The sequence below is a fragment of the Octopus sinensis genome, linkage group LG18 (genome assembly GCF_006345805.1).
Source record: "Octopus sinensis linkage group LG18, ASM634580v1, whole genome shotgun sequence".
NCBI lineage: Eukaryota > Metazoa > Mollusca > Cephalopoda > Octopoda > Octopodidae > Octopus > Octopus sinensis.
Window position 1 is genome coordinate 11769240 of NC_043014.1, and position 7036 is coordinate 11776275.

Here is a 7036-nt window from a genome sequence, read left to right on the forward strand (position 1 = left end):
ATGCTTAGCGACATTTCGTCTGCCGTTACGTTCTGAGTTCAAATTCCGCCGAGGTCGACTTTGCCTTTCATCCTTTCGGGTCGATTAAATAAATACCAGTTACGCACTGGGGTCGATGCAATCGACTTAACCTCTTGTTTGTCCTTGTTTGTCCCTTCTGTGTTTAGCCCCTCGTGGGTAGTAAAGAAATAGATATTTCGTCTGCCGTTACGTTCTGTGTTCAAATTCTGTCGAGGTCGACTTTGCCTTTCATTCTTTCGGGGTCGATTAAATAAGTACCAGTTATGCACTGGAGTCGACCTAATCGAATTAATCCCTTCCCCCAAATTTGAGGCCTTCTGCTTACAGTAGAAAGAATTATTAAGACAGCGAGCTGGCAGAATCGTTAAGACACCGGGTAAAATGTTGAGTGGCATATCGCTCGTCTTTACGTTCTGAGTTCAAATTTCACCGGGGTCAAATTTACCGTTCATCCTTTCGGGGGTCGATAAAATAAGTACCAGTTAAACACTGGGGTCGATATAATCGCCGACTTACCCCCTCCCCCGAAATTACAGGCCAAAATTTTAAATCGATAGTAGTTTAATTTAAAATATGTTGATCAAGATGACCATCCCTTTAATTGCCTGTACCATGTACTCACACAAGAATTTTATTTGGCGTGAAATGAGCTCTCTAAGGAGTATAGATTCAAATAAAGGCCAAGATCTGCTATCGATTCTGGGTTTAAGAGCAGACCCTTTCATTTCGTTAATACCTCTTTGGAAAATTATAGAGGTATAACACGGATTTTCCCGAATCTTTCGTTTCAAATCCTTTCCAGAGTACTGATTTTTCCGAACCAAGTGTAGCCACCTTGATTAGCACATTCTAAATTAAACATTCTTTTCTACTTTAGGCACAAGGCCCGAAATTTTGGGAGGAGGGGACCAATCGATTAGATCGACCCCAGTACACAGCTGGTACTTAATTTATCGATCCTGAAAGGATGAAAGACAAAGTTGATCTCGGCGGAATTTGAACACTGCCCGGCGTGCTAACGTTCCTGCCAGCTCGCCGCCTTAAATTAAACATAGTTTAAATTTACTTAAATACAGGAATTAAATACACTCAATAATAATAATAATAACGATAATACATTTGTAAATTTTGGCGCAAGGCCAGAAATTTTGAGGGAAAGAGAAATCAATTGCATTCAACTGGTACTTATTTCCTCGACCCCTGAAAACTTTGAAAGGCAAAATCGACCTCCTTTGAACTCAGAACGTAAAGCCAGAAGAAATGCCGCTAAGCATTTTTCTCCGGGTTGCTAACGATTCTGCCAAATTGCCGCCGTATTGATAATCCTCATTAATATAGGTACAAAGCCTGAAAGTTTGGGGAAAGGGGCCAGTCGATTTTTTTGTTTTGTTTGTTCCTTCTCGAGCCATGCCTGGGTCATAAGGGCCGGTTTCCCGGTTTCCTTGGAGTATAGGTTCCCAACCTGGACGGGATGCTGGTCCATCGCAGGTGAGCTGCAAGATGCAGGAGGAAAGAGTGAGAGAAAGTTGTGGCAAAAGATTCAGCAGAAGTCTTGCCATTACCTTATCTTCTTTAAAATGGACGGATCCACTGGATAATACTGACTGGGGTAGGATGAAGATAGCCATATTAGTGCGTCTTTGGTAAGGAATCTAATGATTTAGTTCTGGGCACAAAAACAATTGCAGGAACAGAGTAAAGACGAGACAGCAGACGATAGACAAGAAAGTTGAATTTTAAAGGGACATAATTGCAGCTAGTAAACTGGTGTAAGGTAATGGTTATCTCCCTTTACCTATAAATTGCTCATCGTAAACTTTTATGGTAGACTTTTAGAATCGGGAATGTTGAACAAAATGCCCATACACGTACACACACACTGTGTGAAGGCGTGTGGTTTAGTGGTTAAGGTATTCGGTTTACGATCGTAAGGTCGTGGGTTCAATAACCGGCGGCGTGTTGTATTTTTGAGCATAGCACATTATTTGACATTGTTCCAGTCCACCCAACTGGCTAAAAATAAATTGTACCAGTAATTTCAAAGGGCCAGCCTTGTCACATTCTGTGTCATGCTGAATCTCCCTGAGGTCTATGTTAAGGGTATGCGTGTCAGGGGAGTGTTCAGCCACTTACACGTTAATTTGTGGAGGCGCAATGGCCCAGTGGTTAGGGCAGCGGACTCGCGGTCATAGGATCGCGGTTTCGATTCCCAGACCGGGCGTTGTGAGTGTTTATTGAGCGAAAACACCTAAAAAACTCCACGAAGCTCCGACAGGGGATGGTGGTGATACCTGCTGTACTCTTTCACCACAACTTTCTCTCACTCTTACTTCCTGTTTCTGTTGTACCTGTATTTCAAAGGGCCGGCCTTGTCACTCTCTGTGTCACGCTGAATATCCCCGAGAACTACGTTAAGGGTACACGTGTCTGTGGAGTGCTCAGCCACTTACACGTTAATTTCACGAGCAGGCTGTTCCCTTGATTCGGATCAACCGGAACCCTCATCGTCGTAACTGACGGAGTGCTTCCATCCACACGTTAATTTCACGAGCAGGCTTTTCCATTGGTCGGAACAGCTGGAACACCCATAGTTGTAACCGTTAATGTGTGAGTGTGTGTGTGTGTACATCCAGAACGACGCTAATTGCTTAGGAGTGAAATTTAAGATTTCTTGCTTTTTCTGTGAATCGAGTTTGATAAAACTTTTCCCAGGCGCAGGAGTGGCTGTGTGGTAAGTAGTTTGCTTACCAACCACATGGTTCCGGGTTCAGTCCCACTGCATGGCACCTTGAGCAAGTATCTTCTATAGCGTCGGGCCGACCAAAGCCTTGTGAGTGGATTTGGTTGACGGAAACTGAAAGAAGCCCGTCGTATATATTTATGTTTATATATATATATATATATATATATATATATATATATATATATATATATATATATATATGCGCGTTTGCGTGTCTGTGTTTGTCCTTCTCCGCAACATCGCTTGACAACCGATGCTGGTGTGTTTACGTCCCCGTAACTTAGCGGTTCGGCAGAAGAGACCGATAACTATAAGTACTAGGCTTACAAAGGATAAGTCCTGGGGTCAATTTCCTCGACTAAAGGCGGTGCTCCAGCATGGCCACAGTCAAATGACTGAAACAAGTAAAAGATTAAGAGTAAAGAGCTGGTTTGCACACTACGGCAACACCTTTGTTCTGCTTTCATTATTCTGTGTAACGTCCTTTCTTTTTTATTTCAGATTCTTCCGTTTTGAATGAAAATATCCCATCAAGACAGCTTTTTCAGTGAATATGATGGGTAATTATACATATCGAGCATACATTAAGTATATATTTAACAGAAAACCATAATATCATAACAGTTATTGACATAATGAATTATTTATCCACATGAACACCTAGGAAGAAACGATCCGATTGTGGGACCTCCAAGACTGTGGGAGTAATGGATTTAAGGAATATTGGCTGCAAGTTATGTGGGAACCCTGGACAAACAAGCAATGCCATTTTCATTACCTCCGGACTTCTTCACGTACCGAAAACCACCAGAAATCGCATCCTCGAGACCATGGCTTCCGTTTGAGAACTCCTGAATCTCCCTCCTCACAGGAGTTTGAGACTTCAATGGGGCCAAAAGTACGCGACGTTAGACATGAGTCGTGTTCTTTTCACTGACGAAACCAGGGCAGCCCTTGATGAACCCGACGGTTGGCCAAATGGTTGGGTCTGTTTTGGAGGTGAGCGTCACCAACGTTTACGACGTCAACAACAGGGTGCAGGAGTCATACTGTGGGCTGGTATCATTGGGGACAGATTTGTTGGCGCAGTCAGGGTGCCTGAAATAATTAAAATGACCGTATTTGCCTACTGCAATTTCCTGAGGGAAGTCTTGAATCCCTGGCTAGATGACATACTACAGTCACTTCTAAGGAATCTCATATTCATACATAACAACACTCCCTCCCATTCTGCTAGGGCCACCTAAATATTCCTTGGGTCTTATGGCATACAAGGTGAAAGGTTGATGTTGTGGCCGCTAGCATCTCCGGATCTCAATCCTATCGAAAATCGTGGGTCCATCATTAAACAAAATGCCTATGCCGATGGACGCTAATTTAAGTCGAAAGATGTCTTATGGGCAACCATCAAAGCTGCTGTAGAGGTAATCCAACCTTTTAGTATTGACAGATTCCATCAGTAATAGGGATTTTGAAGTTCTCTGTCGAAATGGCGCTCATGTGACTAAATAATTCAGTATGTCAATAAATGTTATAGTATTATGGTTTTCTGTTGAATATACACTCAATGTATGCTTAATATGTATAATTTCTCATCATTTTCTGATTAAAAAAATGTCTAAATGAGCTATTTTCATTGAAAAACGATTAGCTTGGTTCACCCCCAAATTGAAGAATCTGAAATAAAAAAAAAAAGAAAGGGTGTTACATAAGATAATGAAAACATAACAATGGTGTTGCCAGACTGTGCAAAAGAGATGGAATAAAAATTTTTTTATCAAAATCGATTTACAGAAAACCGAGAAATCCTAAATTTCAATCCTAAGCTGTTACTGTGTGTGTGTCTGTGTGTGTGTGTGTGTGTGTGTGTGTGTAATTAAGAAAGAAAGAAAGTTAATTGCTATGCCCGGTCGTAGTGTGATCATTGGTTTTGCACCTATGAAGTACTTAGAAGTATAGGCAACTCCTTAGACTCAAATAGCCGAAGGTGTATATATATATATACAGAGAGAGAGAGAGAGCAATAAGAAAATGGAGGGGGATCAATAGGTGGTATTCATCAACTTTTAGACATTATATTATGTCAGTTTATTTAATTACTAAAATGACAATTACAACAATATACATACATGTCTCTTTACCCTCACCCCTTTAGTACACTTGGTAATGTAATTGCAATGCAATAAAAAACCACTTGTGTATTAATAATTGGGTATTCTACCAGCAGTATATTGGATAGATATTATCCCTTAGTTGGTTGGATTCACAAGCTCTAACTTTCTGGGAATATACATACATACATGCATGCATGCATGCTCACACATACAGTCATGCTTGGCGTTTACAGTTATACTGTTTGTGGTATTTAGCACACTAGAAAACCTTTGGTAAGACCTCGACTGAGTTATAGAAATCTACTTCACCATGTTTAGAATTCTAAGTTTCTCCCAACCGCTATAAGTATTTCAAATTTTCTATAAGTATTTCGGATGTAATTTTTTAGACAAGAAAAAAGCGAAAACATGAAAGCGATTTTCGTCATCAACATGCAAAGCCATATGAGCACCATTTCGACAGAGAACTTCAAAAATAATAATCTGGTAAAAAATTTGAAAATGATTGGATGGATTTTAACAAGATTCCATGTTTACAGAAAATTCTCCGTTTAAGCATTTCCTTCCTGGTTTTGGTTGCAGCTATTACTGTGTGTGTGTGTGTGTGTGTTCAGGCGAGCGATTCTTCTGGTTATCATCTTTATGACCGAACACATCTCTTATCTGTTACTCTGTGCGCGCGTGTGTGTGTGTGTGTGAGAGAGAGTTGTATTTAGCATTTTTCATGTAATCCAAAGGAGTTTTCCAAATAGTGATTATGACGTCATAACATCAATGACATTTGTCTGGAGCTTTCGTTTCAGAAATCTAATTTCGGTGAAGTTTTACCTGTTACAAATTATCATTATGACGTCACAATATCCGTAACGTTTTCTGCAGTAGAACCTACATTTCAGATCATTTTCAAACTCTTTTAACATTCTGAAGTGATTAAAGGCGAAACTATGAGTGTCTAACATGCTGGTTGGTACCATAACATAACTGTTTTGGAGGTGAGCGTCACCAACCTATTCGGCGTCAACAACAGGGTGCAGGAGTCATGTTGTGAGCTGGTATCATTGGGGACAGATTTGTTGGTCCAGTCAGGGTACCTGAAATGATTAAAACGACCGTAGCCGCCTACTGCAATCTCCTGAAGGAGGTCTTGGATCCCTGGCTAGATGACATACCGTTGTCACTTCGAAGGAATCTCGTATTCATGCATGACAACGCTCCCTCCCATTCTGTCAAGATAACCTAAACATTATTAGTTTTACGGCATAAAAGTTGAAAGGTTGATGGTGAGGCCTATCGAAAATCTTTGATCCATCATTAAACAAGATGTCTACGCCAAGGTGTTCGGTATTGTACCTGTATCTCTATGAACTCTCAACTGGGCAATTTTATTTCATGAGAAGAGCTAAAGGGCGCTCTAAAAATGACATAGCGAAGAGAGACAAGAAGTGAGAAGCAGCTGGAATGAGACAAGCACAGTGAAAGTAAACCAAGCTGGTTGGAGAGATTGTGTTGTGGCCTTATATACCTTATGGCACGGTGAGAACTATCTCCACTCCCGACATGCATTTTGTGTGTGGTTACTTGAGTGTGTTTCTTATTTCTTTATTGCCCACAAGGGGCTAAACATAGAGGGGATAAACAAGGACAGACAAAGGGATCAAGTCGATTACATCGACCCCAGTGCGTATACTCTTTTACTCTTTTATTCTTTTACTTGTTTCAGTCATTTGACTGTGGCCATGCTGGAGCACCGCCTTTGGTCGAGCAAATCGACCCCAGTACTTATTCTATTGGTCTCTTTTGCCGAACTGCTAAGTTACAGGGACATGAACACACTAGCATCGGTTGTCAAGCGATGTTGCGAGGACAAACACACACATATCTATATATACATATATACGACGGGCTTCTTTCAGTTTCTATCTACCAAATCCACTGACAAGGCTTTGGTTGGTCCGAGGCTATAGTAGAAAACGCTAGCCCAAAGTACCACGCAATGGGACTGAACCCGGAACCATGTTGTTGGCAAGCAAGCTACTTACCACACAGCCACTCCTGCGCCTATCTGGTACTTTATCTATCGACCCCTAAAGGATGAAAAGCAAAGTCGACCTCGGCGGAATTTGAACTCAGAAGGTAACGGCAGATGAAATATCGCTAT